Genomic DNA, 18,510 nt, shown 5'->3' with positions numbered 1-18,510 from the left:
TAACAGCACAGGCGAGGCAAGGAAGGTTCAAGCTCTGTGAATGTCCTCCATGCCAGCAAGACCAGTCTGAGGACCAACTTCATGCTCAGCCTCATGCTAAGTAATGAGGGCAGAACATGAAAATTTCTGACTGGTCACGGTGGAGCATAGCTACCTTTGGTAGGCAAAATAATAGCCCTCAAAGAGATCCACATCCCACATACCAGGATCTGAACTGTCCTCTGACACGGCAAAAAGGATTTTTATAGACGTGGCTAAATCGAGGCTCTAGAAGTGGAGCGATTACCTGGTTTATCCAGGTGGACACAGGCTATCATGAAGATGCTTCAAAAGGAGACAAGAGAATCGGACTTAGTAGAAGTAGATGTGACCATGGCAGCAGGAAATGCAGGGATATGAAGAAGAGTCGGTGAGCCAAGGAACACAGGCGGTTTCCGGAAGCTGGGAAAAGCCAGGGGGCCATTTCCCCACGCGTGCAGAGATTTCAGACTCTGACCTTCCAACTAACTGTAAGAGAAAGGATGTGGATTGGTTTAAGCCACTAAATTTGTGACAGTTTATTACAGCAGCCATAAGAAACAAACTACTCCTAACTACCCCTCAACACACTCTGGCCTGCTGACCGGAAGTATTAGTGGGTGAATTAGCAATGAACAGCGCGTGAACGCCAGTCCTTCCCGGAGACACACAGCGCCTCAAGAGCAGGTAAGCCAGCCACTGTCCGTGGCTGAGCAGTTTGCAAGCAGCAGGAGTTCAGGGATGCATTTCAGGCTGTAGGGATGGCAGAGACAAAGGCCTCCTGAGGCAGGAGGAGCACAGCACTTGTCTGTGTGGAAAGGACCGAGCCTGGAGGCTGAGAGAGGAGACAGAAGAGGAACTGAGGCCCAGCCCCCGAGGCATGGGTGGTTAGGGCAGCCTGGCTACTGAAAAAGAGAATTCGCCACTTTCTCAGCAATCTAGACTCTCAGTTCCCTGAGCCAGTGATGATAGAAAAGCCATACTTAGGACAGGCTCAGCTGAGGGAAGAGGGCAAAGGCAGACTTGAATGGGCCACCAAAAGCTCAGTATCAAGAAAAATGGCTAAATTCCCTATGGCAAAATTAAGGCTAAAAATCAATGCACAAAACATCAAAATTGCAAGTAAAGACATAGTTGGTAACAATGCCTTGCTGAGCCATATTAGAAATGAGAATAAATGTGATGATTTTTTTTTTTCCTTTTTTTGACAGGGGCTCACTGATTAGTTCAGGCTGGTCCTGAACTCACTGTGTAGTCTCAGCTGACTCTGAATTCGCAGCGATCCTCCCATCTCAATCTCCCAAGTACTGGGATGACAGGCATGTGCCCCACACGCAGCCTACTCACTGTGATCTTATCTTTAAAAACTTACATTTTGTTCATTGTGGATCTGGGATTGATTTTGATTTTGTAGTCATGCACTAAACTATTATTCATCTTATTGTGTGAGCTTTAGGGACCCCTTGGCATTGTGCTCAGGCCAGAGCACCAAACAGCTCACTTTGGTCCTGGTCTCAGCCTTAGGTTCTAAAGAGGGGATATGCCTGTCATCTGGTCTGGTGTCACCCTCTGCAGCCCATATAAAGGAGGCCAGGAAATAAAAAGCAATTTCCCTTAGGGTAAGAGAGAGACCCTTAGAGAAATCTAAAGAAGCAGAAAGGAGGGTGCTCCTGTTTTTGGTGGGTACAGGGCTGGAGACCCCTGCTTCCTGTCTGCAGTGCCTGCCAAGGAAAACCTAGCTAGAAGGCAACACAAGGACCCACTCCTAGCCATGTGGGCAGTGGGGTCACAGGGCTTCCCCCAGGCCAGCTGCAGGCTGGACAGCCCCACTCAGGTCACACCCTGTTGCAAAGAGGGTCCCCAACAGAGGAGGCTGAGAAGGGTGTGCTGCTAGGGGGAGGAGGAAATCGGCTACATCAGGAGCTGGTAGGGTCTGAGGTCTGCATGGGGGCCTCTCCGGGGAGCCTGGGAGTGCAGCCTATGGAAGAGGCAGACGTTTGGCAGATGCCATGGGGAGGGCATTTGGTAGCCAAGGGAGAAACAGCTCCAGCCAGGTCAAAAGCCCTCTTCCCATGGTTCCTCCAACCTTCTCCCCAGCTCCACTCTGCAGAAGCCAGCTGTGGGTCCAAGCTGTGAAGCTCAACAGAAAAGCAAAAAGTGGCACCTGCCCGTGTGCCCCTGGTGGCTGATGGAGGGTGGGTTAGGGAGAGATCGGAGTGTGATCAGCTGCCTGAGAAAGCCATGTCCTGATTCACGTTGAGTTGGACCTTTTAATGCCTGGGAACCAGGCTCGTTAGGCTCCAAAAAATCTGAGAAAGGGTGGGCTCGGCCCAAGATGGATCAGAAGGTGACAGAAAGCAATGATAAGGAGAAAAACTAAGCACTCTGCTGCCAGGTTCCCCAAGCTCAACGCATTTCATGCAACACTTAGATTCCACACAGCCCCCTTCCTGACCCAGTCTCTGCCATGCTCTCCCTGGCTAGGGCCCCCTGCAGACTACGGCTCACGGGCTCCAAGCTGGGCTCAGCCAGCAGAGGCCCAGAGGTCTCCGCGCCACTCCTTGAGCAGCTGCGCCTGCTGCCCGTGACCACAGCCCCTGCCAAGGCCTCTGGCACATCAGGGTGCTACTGCCAGCTCTGGGCGCTTCTACATCTTTTGTTTGTTCCTTGAAATGCTGTCCACGCTCCTATTATTAGATTCTTTGTTAAAAGTCTCCTCATTTAAGCCATCAGAATGCTTTTTTTTATTTCCTGTCTAGAGCCCCAGTGAATACTTACAGGGTGAAGGCTGTTTTCCACTTGGACCAGCGAAAGAGGGACGAACAAGCGAAGATGTGGGAAGGAAGAAAGGAGGGGAGGCCACACCTGCTGGCTCATGTCTTCCTCGGAGGAAATCAGTTCAGACCTGAGACAGAATCAAGACAGTGAAGCTTTGACACAGGCCCCACGGGGAAGAGAAGCACCGGCCTGTGAAGACCGGGATTCTCAGAATCTCCGCTCCTTCGGAAGATGCTCTTCGTGGGTTCGAGCAGCTAAGTCAGACCATGTGCATCCAGCGCTCTGCGCTCTTCCACCTTAGCAGCAGTAACTACACTAACAATCAAGATAGCTCTTCAGGGCCACATGAGATCCTGGGCCGGATAAGGCCTGTTATTAACAACAACATCAAATGTACAAATATCCAAAGTAAAAGAACCACAAATTCATATCTTATATTAGAGCACGGTGTGTCTTGAATTGCCAGATGAGGCTTAAGGACCCGTGATTAAGCAAAGACCAAGTACCTGACCTGTGTAATCAACGAACTTGGGGGCCCGCATTTTCCCGCTGAGAGACGCAGGGGTGCAGTGCAAAGGGCACGAATCCGGATCCCTTGATGACTTATTACGTGAGCTTGGCCAATCATGTAAATTCACCGAGTTTCTGTTTACTCTTGGTAAAACAAGCATAATCCACCTCATTAATCTAAGTAAAGCACAGGCCCTGAGCTCAATAAAAGGTGGCAATTACTAAAGATCTGGGGTCACCAGTCAGTGGCTGTGGGGCCTCAGGCAGAACATTTCGGCTACCATGGTATCAGTTGTGTACATATTGATAAATATGCCATAGATCTTGGGGTACATGTTAGAGTAACTGCAAATAACTATGAATAAGACTCAGAAAGGGCGCAGAAGTGACAAACACCTGGAGACACCAAAGCCCTGAGTAACAAGGAATTAAACACAAGACGTCATGGAGTTACTCTACAGGTAATTCACCTCTAAGAGAAGGGATCCAGGGCTGAAGAGCTGAAGGGACCTTCCAGGGTTAGCCTGCACCCAGCACGGAGAAATTCCAAAGCTTTTTACAAAAAATGTATCAGACCCCCAGACGCCCTTTATATTCCTCACTGTTTGAAACTCTCCGTGTACTGAACAGCGGGACCAAGTGGGAGGTCAGCTCTGGACTTTCAGGTTTTCCTGCTACCACTGTGACACATGATCCCAGGACCCGGGGCCTCTGCACTTGGTGACTAAGAGGAGACAAGGAGCGGGCAGCGAAGGTGGAATGCTGTGATAAGATTCATCCTGGGCTCTCTAGGGAGCTGCTCCTATGCGTTTCCAGCGACTTTAAGGACCAGTTCCGCGGCCTCAGTCACATGGAGTAGTTTCATTATTTAAGCAGCCAGCGCATTTGGATGACATGCGCATATGATGACGATGATAATGAAGTACAAAAAATAAAAAGATGGATACGATCTAGGGCAGAAAAGTACCAGGCTAGGAGAAATAAAGACAGTTATCAACTACAGTAGACGTCCCCAGGTGTACACGGCTACAGTGCCAGGTCTTCCGGTCTGCTGATAGAGAAGTATGCATGTTTTGTAATCCAGTGTGCCGCTTTAATAAATCACCTATTATTTAGCATTGAATCTCCACGTGACGATTCCATTACAAACCGTTAACACTCTCCCAAGGTGCTGAAGAAGCACAGAAGTTTGAGCCGGGCATTAGCGGATTTAATCCTCCTTGATCCCCGTGCCAGTGATAAATAGAAACATTCTCTGGGGCTGAGCCTGGCAGGCCAGACAATATGACGCATTTGTTTCAAATCCAGCCTGTGAATCCAGATGTCCATTTACATCGATGGCAAAATGCTGTCTGTGCTGACTGCTGACTTGAAAGTCTATTTCTGGGCTACGTCTCTCCCACACGGACTCTGGGATCGTGACCCACTGAGCTGCCTTGCTGAGTTTGTGTATTTTTCTAGTCTTTTGACTTTTACAGGGACTTATTTTATGACTCAGCAGATGGTCCAGTTTGGTATATATTCCAGATGCATTTGAAAAGCGTATGTATTCTGTAGTAATCATCAAGAATGCAAAAATTATAAATGGTGGCATCTAGGTATAGTGGCACATGCCTATAATCCCAGAAATCCAGGAGGCTGAGGCAGGACAATCACAAACTCAAGCCCAGCATGAATAACTTAGCAATTTTGCAAGATTCTGTATCAAAATTTTAAAAAGAATTTAAATGACTAAGGTTGTAGCTCAATGTGAAGGTCCTAGTTCAATCCCCAGTACTGCAAAATAACAACAATAATAATAATAATAAATAATAATAACAAATGTTCTCCAGGATGTGGAGTAAAATGAACCTTTCTACAGTTTTGGTGAAAACATAAATTAACATATCTACTATGGAAATCTGCAAGGAAGTTGTTGAAAAAGCTAAAAATAATTGATCCAACTAACTGGACCACTCCTTGGTATATACACAAAGGAATTAAAGTCAACATATTATAAAGAAACCTGCATGCTTATGTTTCTCACAGCATAAGCACAATAACCACATTATACACCCCGTCTAGGTGCCTATCAATGGGCAGATAAGAAAAATATGGTATTGCACACAACAGAATATTATTCAGCCACCAAAAAGAATGAAATTCTGCCATCTGCAGGAGAATGGATGGAACTAAGGTTTATCATGTTAAGTAAAATAAACCAGATTTAGAAGGACAAGTATTGTCCTGTTTTCTGTCACTATGTAAAATACATATAGAAGAGCCAGGGATATAGCTCAGCAGCATAAACACCTGCCTGGCAAGCTCAAGGTCATTAAGTTCAATTCCTGGTAGCCTTCCCAAAAATGTATATATATATATATATATATATATATATATATATATATAGGCAAGGGAGAGGACAGATGACATGAGAGTAGAAAAGAGATTATTAGAAAGTAGAAGAGGATAGGGGAGAGGGAGAGGGAGGAGAAGGGAGTACTGAAGGGTGGATATACTCACAATATGTTATAGGCATATAGGAAAATATCACAATATTCCATGTAACAAATATGCTGTAAAATAATTTTTGGAAGAATATGTAATCTGTGCTTGGGTGTTATGTCCCATAGATAAGTTCAAAAAAATAAAAAATAAAATCCTAATAAATTCCAAGCAATTAAGAATATTGAAATCTTCTGCAGTCTTACAGAATGATACTCTAGTTATTTTACCAATTATTGAGAAAGGAGTGTTAATAATACTCAACTGTGATTGTGGACTTAACTCATCCTTCATTTAATTCTTCAGTTTATGCCTCGTGCATTTGAAATTCTATTACTAGGTATGTGCACGTGTAGAATGGATATAGTTCCCTGATGAATTTACCCTTTTATTACTATGAAATGATCCTTGAAATCTCTCTTAATATGCCTGACCTTGAAATCTATTTTGTCTAATATTACTAAAGCTATTCCAGTTTATTTATCCTTGCTTTGTTTTGTTTTGTTTTGTTTTGTTTTGTTTTGTTGTACCAGGAATCAAACTCCGGACCTTGTGCTTGCCAGGCAGACACTGTGCCACTGAGTTACTAAGTTATAACTTCAGCCTACACTTACTCTTTCAACCATGCAATTTTTTTCCATTCTCTTACTTTTAACCTATCTATGTCTTTATATTAAAAATTTATTTTCATAAGAAATAGACAGCCAGATATTGCTCTTTATCCAGTCAGAAAATCTCTGTCTTTTAAGTGTTCTGTCTCTTCCTTTTACAATGAATACAAATCTGAGTTTATCCTGTCACTGTTTGTTTGCCACTTGTCCCAACTCCTCTTACTTTTGTTCCTCCTTTCCTATTGTGCTTTAGGTAAATAAATGTTTTTTAGTGTTTAAATAACTCCTTGTTAAAATGGAATGCTGAATTGGGGGTGTGACTCAGTGGTAGAAGCTTGCTGAGCTGGTTTTCCTGATATGAACTCAGCTATTATCGTTGGAGGAGCTTGAGCCCTCGACTACGGATCTTTTCTGGGGAGCTCTGATCTTTACCTTGAGCGTTGCTTACTGATTCCAGTGCAGATCCTTCAGCCTGCTGTCCAAGATCTTCCAATTCACTGGTGCAGACTTTCTGGCTCCCATCACTGGTTTTTGGGCCTTCCCAGTGCAGATTCTTGAATCAGGCTTGAATGAGACATTGTCGTGGGCTATAGACCTCCATGTGGACTCGTGAAGGACATTGCCATGGGCTCTGGGTCTTCAGCTAGACTCGTGCAGGACATTGCTGTGGGATCCAGGCCCTCAGCTGGATTCTTTGGGTCTCTAGCGTGTGGACAGATCACTTGCACTCTTCTGCATGTGACTCTTTGGGTGAATATTATAAAATAATCCTATAAATTATGTGGCCTGTATTAAATCTTTTCCCTTGTAAACCCTGACTACCACACTTACAAATCCCACTAATTTGAGAGATTTTTAATTGAGGTTTCCTAACTAATACAGTAGCCAAGTCACTCAATCAAAGCAATGGTTTTGTTAAAAAGAGGTATTTGCTTAAAAGAAAAACATATTAACACTACTAGCCAGTTATCCAAGCCACATATCCAGAAGGCTCCTGAGGAATGGATGTCACTGCAGACAATCGGACCCTCTCCCAAAAAACCTACCTACCTTACAAACCTCACAATGTTCCCCTGTGCCTAAAGTCTCCAAGGTCTCCCTGTTGTGGAGGATTAATCCAGCTCCTTATCCTATCACAGAAGTCACTCCTACCCCACTCACCTCCTCCGCCTTACACTACAACCCATGGCCTCCGCGGTAGAATCTATCATCTCTAAACAATTTGGTTCCCCCAAATACTCCCCAGCCTCCTAACTTCTGAGCCATCTTCTCTGTCTGGCGTATTCGTCTCCCTTTTTTACCTGGAAAATCCCATCCAGCTCAGGGACCATTTCTTCTAGGAAGCCATCATACACCCACATGCACAAACACACAGCTGTCATCTTTTTAAATCTTTCAGTGATACAAACCTGAAACATACTCAAGGGATTTTAAACACATTAAGTACATGTCCAGTGTTATCTCATCTCTATCTCTTCTCCATCGTCCTGGTACCTCTGAGATATTTTGAAGCAAATTCTAGACATCTTATCATTATATTCAAAAGTATTCCAGCATGGTACGTGTCTCCAAACAGATGTTACTTTTTAAGAAACAGGAACACAAAAAGATGAGCATTTCCAAAACAAAATCAAATATCCAATCAGTGATCATATTCCCTGAGTGTCTCATGGCTTTTTAATTTTTGCTTTTTAAATGCAATCCAGTAAGATGCATACATTATAGTTGATGTCTAAGTCTCTTTTGTTTTATAGACTCTCCTATTTTTCTTTTTTGATAGTTTTTATATAAGAAATCAGGTTATTGGATATAGATTTTGCACACCTGTGCTTTTATTGTGTCCAGAAGCTTGATCTGATGCTGGTCTGCTTTTTTGGGGCATGGTCTATGCATAGTTGGAGAGAACTTTGTTTCTTTCCATCTTTTAAATGAACTGCTTGAGAATTCACCTGTCTGGGCCAGGAAGTCCAACATCCCTTCTTTTTTTTTTAATTTAAAAAGAAAAACAAAACAAAACAGTAAAAGGGTACAAGTAATACAGAATTTCAAGAGAAAAAATATACAGTAAGAAATCACTAGTTAATAGATTACATATTGTCATCTCAGAAACAGTTGTCCAGATTACAAAATTAAAGCATACAAAGTGGTCTACAGTGAGATTGCAGACAGTTCTGTTCAATGATCCAACAAAACCTCAGTAATATGGTTTTCTATCCTACACACTTCAACATACATACAGTTATATCCTTTAGATTACTTTCTTTCCTCTCTTTTTTATGATAACAATTACACATTTTGGGTTTTATTACTCCCACAGTTCTTATAACTTTTTCTTTGAAGAGGAAAAAATAAAACAAAACAGAACAAAAAAAAACCCAATGTGACAAAGCAAAACATAGAACAGGAGGATGGACATGGTTTATAATGCAAAAAGAGATTAGCAGGTGATCAACAATGGTTACCATTATGCCTCTTGCTATCTTAAAAAGAGTTGCCTGTATCATCTGGTATAATAGAATTGAACAAAACAGTACAGAACAAGACCCACATTGAAGACCTTACAGGACTTCCAAAGAAGATAATAGTCAAACCATAATGGGCATCATAGAATATCTTGTTGCCTTCAAAGTGGTTGCCTATACCCTCAAACTTGATACTATTAAACAAAACAGAATATAATAAAATCAGTCAGAACAAGATGTGGAGAACAATACAGGGGTTCAAACCAGGTTAATAGGAAAACAAAAAAGTTACTATAATATATCCCACTATTTTTTAATTTAGTTTTCCCTTAATTAAAAAATAAGAAATAAATTAATTTGTAAAAAAAGAAAAAAGGGGGAAATTGAGATAAAAAAGAACATATCAATAGAACAACACAGGTCAGAACCAAACAATTTAAGCATCATTGTGTTTCACCACCAGATAGCCTTAATAGTAGTTACCATAGTGTCTCTTTCCTTGAAATATTTGAGTATAACTTCATATACTTTAGCATCAAACTTATCAAGGCAGTGTGAAACCATTCAAGAGCATGAAAGTATTGCAGGGTATTTAGAACCAGCTAACAGAAACCGAACAACAGTTTCTATATTATTTCTTTGCCTATAAAAAAATTTGTTTATATTATTGCATATGTTAACATATAATAAGATAAAACATGTTAAAACCAAGGGAAACAGACAAACAACAACTTGATGGGGCTTCAAAACAGGGTGATATTAAATCAGCACTAGCTATTCCACTGTCTTATTTTCTTCAAAATAACTATTCATACTATCACAGACAATAAAATCAAACAACCTAGATTAAAACCATTCCAATTAATGAGTGAAAACGTTATAGGGCTTCAAACCAGTATGACTGGGAATCATGATTACCACATACTTTTATGTATTCTTATCATTTCTTATACTAGGGAAACTATTCGGTATTTATACATGTGAGTTTGATTTATTACTTATGAATATGGTCTCAAGCTGCGTCCATTTATTTATAAATGTCTCAATGTGATAATTCATTATAGCTGAGTAGTACTCCATTGTATAAAAATACCACAATTTTTTTATCCATTCCTCAGTTGATGGACACTTGGGTTGTTTCCAAGATCTGGCTATTATAAATTGTGCTGCTATAAACATGGGTACACATATATCACTGTGGTATGATGCTTTCAGTTCTTCTGGGAATATGCCTAGAAGTGGAATAGCTGGGTCAAATGGGGCTTCCAGTCCCAGCTTTCTGGGAAATCTCCAGACTGACCTCCACAATGGTTGCACTAGTCTACACTCCCACCAAAAGTGCAGGAGAGTTCCTTTTTCCCCAGCCTCTCCAGCATCTGTTGTTGGTAGTTTTCTTGATCTTGGCCATTCTTTCAGGAGTGAGATGAAATCTCAGTGTGGTTTTAATTTGCATTTCTCTAATGACCAATGATGATGAACATTTTTTCATATATTTATTTGCCGTTTGTATTTCTTCATCTGAGAATTGTGTATTCATTTCAGATGCCCATTTTTGGATTGGGTCTTTGAATATTGGGGGTCTGATTTTTTTTTAATTCTTTATATGTTTTAGACAGAAGTCCTTTGTCTGAGGGACAGTTCACTAAGATTTTTTTCCCAGTTTGTGGGTTTTCTTTTCACTATGTTAGAGATTTCTCTTGACATGCAGAAACTTTTTAATAAGAGGTGATCCCAGTTATTGACTCTGGGAAGTATTTCCCGTGCAGTTTGAGTCTTGTTCATGAATTCTCTACCTACCCCTATGTCTTCAAGGTTTCTACCCAATTTGTCTTCCAATAGATTTAGTGTTTCTGTTTTAATATTTAGATCTCTGATCCATTTAGATGTTATTTTAGTATATGGTGATAGGCATGGGTCTAGTTTTAGTTTTCGACATATGGAGAGCCAGTTTTTCCAACATCATTTATTAAAGACACTGTCGTTCTTCCAAGTGAACATGTTTGGCCCCTTTATCAAAGATAAGGTGGTTGAGTGTGTTTGTACTTGTGGTCGTATCTTCTAATCTATTCCACTGATCTTCAGCTCTGTTCTGATTCCAGTACCATGTTGATTTTACTACTGTTGCTTTGCAGTATAACTTTAAGTCAGGGATTGTGATGCCTCCTGCCTTGCCTTTGCTGCTTAGAACTGTCTTTGCTATTCTAGGTCTCTTCTCACTCCAGATGAATTTTAGGAGTGATTTCTCGAGATCTATGAGGTATGTTGATGATATTTTTATCGGATTGCATTGAATCTGTATAACAGTTTAGGGAGAATGGCCATTTTCACAATATTTATTCTTCCTATCCATGAGCAAGGGATATCTTTCCCTTTTCTGAGATCATCTTCAATTTCATTTTTCAGTGTATTATAATTTTCCCTGTATAGGTCTTTCACTTCTTTCATGAGAATAATTCCTAAATATTTCATTTTTTTGGTTGCCAGTATGAAGGGTGTGGCTTCTCTTATTCCCTCTCTGTGATTTTGTTGTTAGTGATAGGAATGCTATTGATTTTTGAGTATTGATTTTGTATCCAGCAACATTGCTGAATTTATTTATTATATCTAGGAGTCTTGCAGTGGAGTTTTGGGGGTCTTCTATGTAGAGTATCATGTCATCTGCAAATAATAATAATTTAACTTCTTCTTTTCCTATCTTTATGCCTTTTATTTCTCTCTCTTGTCTATTTGCCCTGGCTAGTATTTCCAGGACTATATTAAATAGGAGTGGTGATAAAGGACATCCTTGTCTTGTGCCTGATTTTAAAGTAAAGGCCTTCAATTTTTGGCCATTTAGTATGATACTGGCTGTTGGTTTGTCATAAATGGCCTTTATTGTGTTGAGGTAAAGACCATCTATTCCAACTTTCTGCAAGGTTCTTATCATAAATGAATGTTGCACCTTATCAAACTCTTTTTCTGCATCTATAGAAATGATCATGTGATTCTTACTTTTTACTCTATTGATATGGTGGATTACATTTATTGTTTTACATCTGTTGAACCATCCCTGCATACCTGGGATGAATCCCACTTAGTCATGGTGTATAATCTCCTTGATAATTTGCTGCATCCTATTTGACAATATTTTATTGAGGATTTTTGCATCTGTGTTCATTAGGGAGATTGGTCTGTAGTTCTCTTTTTTAGTTGGCTCTTTCTCAGGTTTTGGTACTAGAGTAATATTTGCTTCCAGGAATGACTTAGAAAGGATTGCTTCCCTTTCAATTTCATTGAAGAGTTTCAGGAGTGTCGGCATTAGGTCTTCTTTGTGTTTCTTGTAGAATTCTTCAGTGAATCCTTCTGGGCCTGGGCTCTTCTTTGTAGGTAAGGACTTAATTACGTTGTCAATTTCATTAATAGAAATTGGGTTATTCAGTAGTTTTACATCTTCTTGATCTAGCTTTGGTACTTCATATGCTTCTAGGAATCTGTCTATTTCTTCTGTGTTATCAAACCTTTGAGAGTAGAGGTTTTTGAAATAGGTGTTGATGAGCTGCTGTATTTCTATTGGCTCTGTAATGATTTCGCCTTTTTCATTCCTTATTGCATGAATTTGAGCTTTTTCTTCCCTTTTTTAATAAGGTTGACTAGGAGCTTATCAATTTTATTTATTCTTTCAAAGAATCAACTCTTTGATTCATTGGTTGTTTTAATTGTTTTCTTAGTCTCTATTGCATTGATTTCTGCTCTGATTTTTATTATTTCCTCTCTTCTTTTGGCTTTGGGCTTGACTTGCTCTTCTTTTTCTAGATGTTTGAGGTATAACATCAGGTTATTTATTTGTATTCATTCTGTTTTCCTAATGTGGGAACTCAGTGCAATAAATTTTCCTCTGAGGACAGCTTTCATTGCATCCCACAGATTCCAGTAAGTTGTATTTGTGTTTTCATTTGTTTGTAGGTATTGTTTAATTTCTTCTTTAATTTCCTCTGTGACCCACTGATTACTAAGAGTGTGTTATTCAGTTTCCATGTGTTTGTGGGATTTTTGCAGTATCTTTTATCATTAATTTCTAATTTCATAGCACTATGATCCGATAACATGCAAGGGATAATTTCAACTCTTTTGCATTTATTTAAATATGTTCTGTGAGTTAATTTATGGTCTATTTTAGAGAATGACCCATGTACTGCTGAGAAGAATGTGTATTCTGTTGTTGTTGGGTGGAATACTCTGTATATGTCTATCAAGTCCATTTGTTCACAGGTGTGATTCAGTTCTTTTAATTTCTTTGCTGATTTTCTGTCTAGTTGATCTGTCCATTGGTGTCAATGGTGTGTTAAAAATCTCCTGTTATAATTGTATTACTGCTAATTTGGTTTTCTATTTCTGATATTACTTGTTTTATATAACTGGGTGCTCTGGAATTTGGTGCATATATATTTAAGATAGTTATCTCTTCCTCTTGAAGTTTTCCCCTCACCAGTATGTAGTGACCTTCTTTATCTCTTCTGATCATTATTGGTTTGAAGTTCACATTGTCTGCAAACAGAATAGCTACCCCTGGTTTGGGGGGGGGGTCTTGTTGCATGAAGTATTATTTTCCATCCTTTGACTTTCAGTCTGTGAGTATCCTTTTGGGTTAGATGGGTTTCTTATAGAGAGCATATGGTTGGATTTTGTTTCTTAATCCATTCTGCCATACTATTTCTTTTAATTGGTGCATTGAGACCATTTACATTAATGGTTATAACTGTTATATATTGGTTTATTGTTGACATGTTATATTTCTGCTGTTGCATCTTTTATCTTTCTGTTCTGTTTGTCTGCTTTGTTTAGTGGTTTTTCTTAAGTGTATCTAAATTGTCTTTCAGTACTCTTTGCAGGCTTGGCTTCGTGATTATGAAGTTCTTCAGCTGTTCTTTGTCATGGAAGTATCTTATTTCTCCATTGATTTTGAAGGACAGTTTTTCAGGGTACATCAGTATAGGTTGGAAATCATTTTCCTTTAGGATCTGAAATACTTCACTCCATGCTCTTCTTGACTTTATTGTTTGTGCTGAGAAGTCTGCTGTGATTCTGATAGGTTTTCCTTTATAGGTCATCTGTCTTTTCTCTCTAACAGCTTTTAATATTCTATTCTTTTGTTTGATTTCTGGGATGGTGATTATTATATGTCTGGGTGTAGTTTTATTTTGGTTATGGCTATTTGGAGTTCTATATGCTTCATTGATCCTGATATCAGTTTCCAATTTCATGTTCGGGAAATTTTCAGCTATTACTTCTCTAAATACTCTCTTGACATCCTTTATGCTGTCTGCTTCTTTTTCATTTATCTCTATCAACCTTATGTTGTTTTCCTTTGCATCATCTTGCAGGTGTTGAATTTTTATTTCTTGATTTCTTGTTATTTTTAAAAGATCTTTCCTTTCCTGTTCACTGACTGCAATCTTGTCTTCAAGGTCTGAAAGTCTATCTTCACATTCATTGAGCCAGTTTTTACAACTTTCAATGGAATTTTTGATTTCCTGTATATCTCTTTGCATTTGTTTTATATATTGTTTGTTTCTTATATTGCTTATCCAGGGATTCTATCTTTTTGTTTAGTTCCTCCAATTTTCTGTGTCTTCTTTAGATATGTTCAGCCTCTCCTTCATTTATCATTTCTTCTTTTACCTGAGAGATTATTTCTAGTTTGAATTCCTTTAAAGCATCCCGGAGTTGCTTCTTTATTTTGGTTACTATTGTCTCAGGTATTTCAGGTGTATGGCATGTATTTTCTTCTATGTGTATGGCTCCTAGGCTTTTTTGGGATGGGCTGGATGTTTGAGATTGCATTTTGGTCTTTCGTTTTGTCATTTTCCTATATTTCCGTGTTTCAAGTGTTGTTCCAGTGTTTCTCCTGAGCGTGTTGGAAATTATCTCTTATGTCCTGGGCTCCTGGGACTCCTCTGGTAGTGTAGCTCCCTCCTTGGGCAGCGGAGCCCCTGGATTAAAAGAGGGTTGCCAGGCTCCTCTCAGGTAGAACTAAAGCCTCCTCAAGCTGCACAGTTTCTCCCTCTGGTAGCAAAGCTCCCTAAGGGAAAGAAGGCCACCTGGTGTGGTCCAGGCAATCCCAAATCCTGCTAAGCCCAATCTAGTGTGGCTGCAAGCCCAGCGGGCCCCCAACCCCCTAAAGCAAGGATCTCATATTCTCCCAGGGATTGGATGTTGTGTAGTCATCCAGCCCCTTGGATGGCAAAGCTCCCCAGGCTGATAGAGGGTCCCCCTATGGCCTAGGTAGGCCTCAAACCTCCTCAGCAGGGCTGCTCCCTCCTCCAGGCAGTGGCAGTAGTGCTGGTGCTCTCCAGGTCGAAAGAAAGTCCCAGGCAAGGCCGGAGCAGGTTCCAGTGGCTCGGCCCAGCTTCCTCCTTCCAGTGGGCAGCTGCGGTGCACTCCTCGGGCAGGAGAGGTGGCGGGCGTGGCTGGAACGGGATCCCTCCACTCGGCCCAGCATCCCTTCTTGACCCTTATACCCCATCTTCTCCACTTCCAACTTATACTGCCCAAGAATTTAAGGCTTATTTGGAACCAGTTCTGTCTCCTGATGCCACATGGAAAGACAGAACAGGTGAAGGAGAACACAGGAGAAGAGTACAGGCAGCAAGAGCATTTGCAGGACCCACGGGCACAATGACTGTACTGTCACTGAGCTCCCAGATGACCACTGTCCCACTGTCACAGCATAGCCAGGCCCATTTGATTTCTCCCAGCTGAGACCCCTCCTGGCTGAGACCGCACAAGCAAGAGCGGTGTTCTGTACTCGAACTTCAATCTGTGCCATCCTAGTCCATGGTCACCAGCCCTGACACTGTTCTCTAAGGCACATGGACATGCCAGGGTGGTACCGCATGGCTTTTGCCAAACCCAGCACCAGCCCCAATGTCCTGGCAAACTCAAGGATCTGGGTGGACCCAGTCCCTGTCTCACCTTCCCTTGTGGTGCGGTCACTCTCTGGGGTCCCAGGGTCTTCGTTGTCATGGGCCTTGATCAGGAGTCTCTGTGTTCACGCCCCTAGTTTCCCTGTCTTTGAATTCTCAAGACAGATTGGAAAAGTAGCCCCGGGGCTTGCAGTGCCCATGAGTGCACTTCCAACTCTTGCCAGTGGGTCTGTGCTTGGTGAGAAGCAGCAGCCTTGAAGAGCCAGTCAGAGCCTCCTGTCACCTTCTGTCCCCAGGCAGGAGTATCCAGCAGCCCTTCCTTTGCATATGGGCAGAGGCTAGCAAATGCCCCCTAACTGAGCAAAAAGAACCCACCTCAAGGTGATTGACTATCTGTAATTGCAAAGACACTGGTGACACTAGCTCAGCTTTCAAAACTCAGTGTTACCCGTACTCCAGCATACTGACATCTACGTATGTGGTGAACAGTGGCAGAAATGCTCTCCCATCGTATGCTACTGATACAGGGGAACAAAGCTCACAGTCTACTTGATAGCCATGAGGAGTCTGTGTTCTCTAAAATTAAAGGGTGAATTTCAGGAACACCAGAGGTTAAGAGAAGAATATATTTATTGAGAGAAAGAAAGCTTCTGTCTGAGAGTGTAGAAGGGGTCCCGAGTGGGTTGCCAAAGACTGTCTTATCCAGGGACTTTTATAGAGCAAAACCACAAAGTGACGCAGGTCTTAGGTAGGCAAAAATGGGAACCTGGAAGGCAAGTGGGCACGAGGTGGGACAGGACTATGGTCAACCAGTAAGATTCCAAGTGTAACTACTTAGGTAAAATTGATTAAATTGAGGTCAAATGGAGAGGCCAGTCATGTACCAAGTGGGCAAGAATACAGAACAGTTACTCTTTCTTTAGAGCGTTGGGATGGTGACTCCTGGCTTCCTCAGGGGGACAGAGACCTATTTAGAATATCAATCTGTGATGTAGGTGTTTTTGTTTGACCTTTTGTCTTGCAGTCTGGCCTATAGCAAGAGGTGTCAGTTTCTTCCAAGCTTGCTAGGTATTTGCTCTTCTGCACTGGCTCCTTCGAGGGCCCAGCCCTATCTGACTGCCTGTAATATTTCTATCTAACTCAACTGTCTGTAACTCTACTTTGGCATAAGGATTATGAGGTATAATTTAAAAAATATGGTAAATTGTAGGGAACCACAAATTGTAAACTGATATAGTTTCTGTCGTAGGGTTTCCATGCCCTGCCTGCCTTGTAGGCTGGTGTTGAAATGCACAAATCATCTTCCTCTTGGCCAGTGAGATTCACCCCAGGTATGGGGATGGATCATGGCTTGTTTCCTTCATGATGGTAAATGTTCCATTCCACCACTACTTCTGTGCTGGTCCAGGAAAAGAACCCCACCCCCTCCACTGCATTGCTGATAAAATACTAGCTAGGTGGAGATTCTGGGCCTTTTGCTCCTAGACAGCAACAACCAGTGGTCCCAGATCCCTGCTATATACCCCTTGACTTTGTCTCTTGCTCTTTCTCTCCTTTCCTGCTGTGATGGACTGAAAACAGATGGTCAATTTAAACACTAGCTTACCTGAGTCACAGTGGTGCTGAGTGTGGATGGTCCACCTGAGGACTGCTGCCAGCTTAAAAAGACCTAGAAAGGAAGAGTAGTTGTTATTGTTCAGTACTATGGCTCTCCTGTTGTTGTGGGATCTCCTGGAAGAGCTTGTCCAGCTTCTTTCCTGATATGAACTTAGCTGTTATCCTCAGAGGAGCTTGAAACCTTGCTGGTGCTGAGAACGGCTGTGGTTCACTGTGGGGGAGCTCCGGGCCTTTGTTGAGCATCACTTCCTGGCTCCAGTGCAGACCCCTCAGCCTGCTGGCCTGGATCCTTCACCCCGTGGGCAGACTTTCTAGCTCCCACTACCGACCTTAGAGCTTTCTTGCACAGATCTGTGAAGCAGATTTATGTGAGTCATTGTCATGGGCTCAGGGCCTCCAACTGGACTCATGCAGGATACCGCCAAGCGATCCAGGCCCTCGGCTGGATTATCTAGATCTTTAGTGTTGTGAGCAGAGTTCCCACACTTTTTTTTGTATTTAACTCCTTGAGGAACTACTATAAATAATACTGTAAGTTCTGTGCCCTATATTGTTCTCCTTGCAACACCCTCCGTGCACCATAACCCAGGCAGGAGATTGGAACCCACTGCAGGGGCTTCCAGTAACTGGCACTGTGGGAAAAGTCACTAATAGTAAATGTTAAGGTGGTTTTTTTCAGTGTATTACAGCAAAAGACATGTTGCCGTTCATCCCCTCAGAATACTCCCACTGGCCTCAAGCACACTCATCCCATCACTCCTGCCGCTTTCTGAGGTGGTTCTCGAAGTTTTCTCTCGTGCCTTCTCTTGGAGAAGTTTTCTCTTGTGTCTAGTTGCATTATCCTGGCCGCTTCTATGTCCTGAATCGATCCAAAATATTTACCTTTCGTGGTCATTTTGACTTTAAAGAAAAGTCAGAAGTCACCTGGTGCCTGATCCAGTAAAGAAAGTGGATGAGGACACCTTCTTGTTTTCACAAGCCTGCTTTTTCTTTGGCAGTAGCACTCACCACATTTTTAAATTACACTCCATAAAAGACAGGAAAGAGGACTTCCCGACCTGCTTCAGAAAGCTGCGAGAACGGGAAAAGCGTGTTCCCAGAGAGGGGAGCATCCTGAGGGGTGAACGG

General features: G+C 41.8%; 1 long non-coding RNA gene across 1 annotated transcript; it reads right to left on the bottom strand.

Moving 5' to 3' along the window:
- Positions 1-316: 316 nt before the first annotated feature.
- LOC134476240 (uncharacterized) lies at positions 317-17,436 on the bottom strand. Its single transcript, XR_010047818.1, has 3 exons — positions 17,372-17,436; positions 2,797-2,923; positions 317-507 (listed from the first exon to the last, which is right to left on the bottom strand). It is a non-coding gene; the product is annotated as an uncharacterized LOC134476240 (long non-coding RNA).
- Positions 17,437-18,510: the final 1,074 nt, after the last annotated feature.

This window comes from Cavia porcellus, unplaced genomic scaffold (genome assembly GCF_034190915.1).
Source record: "Cavia porcellus strain 051 isolate PalLab524CR breed Dunkin Hartley unplaced genomic scaffold, mCavPor4.1 scaffold_6, whole genome shotgun sequence".
NCBI lineage: Eukaryota > Metazoa > Chordata > Mammalia > Rodentia > Caviidae > Cavia > Cavia porcellus.
The sequence above is the reverse complement of the archived record's forward strand: the minus strand, read 5'-3'. Positions and strand labels throughout refer to the sequence as shown.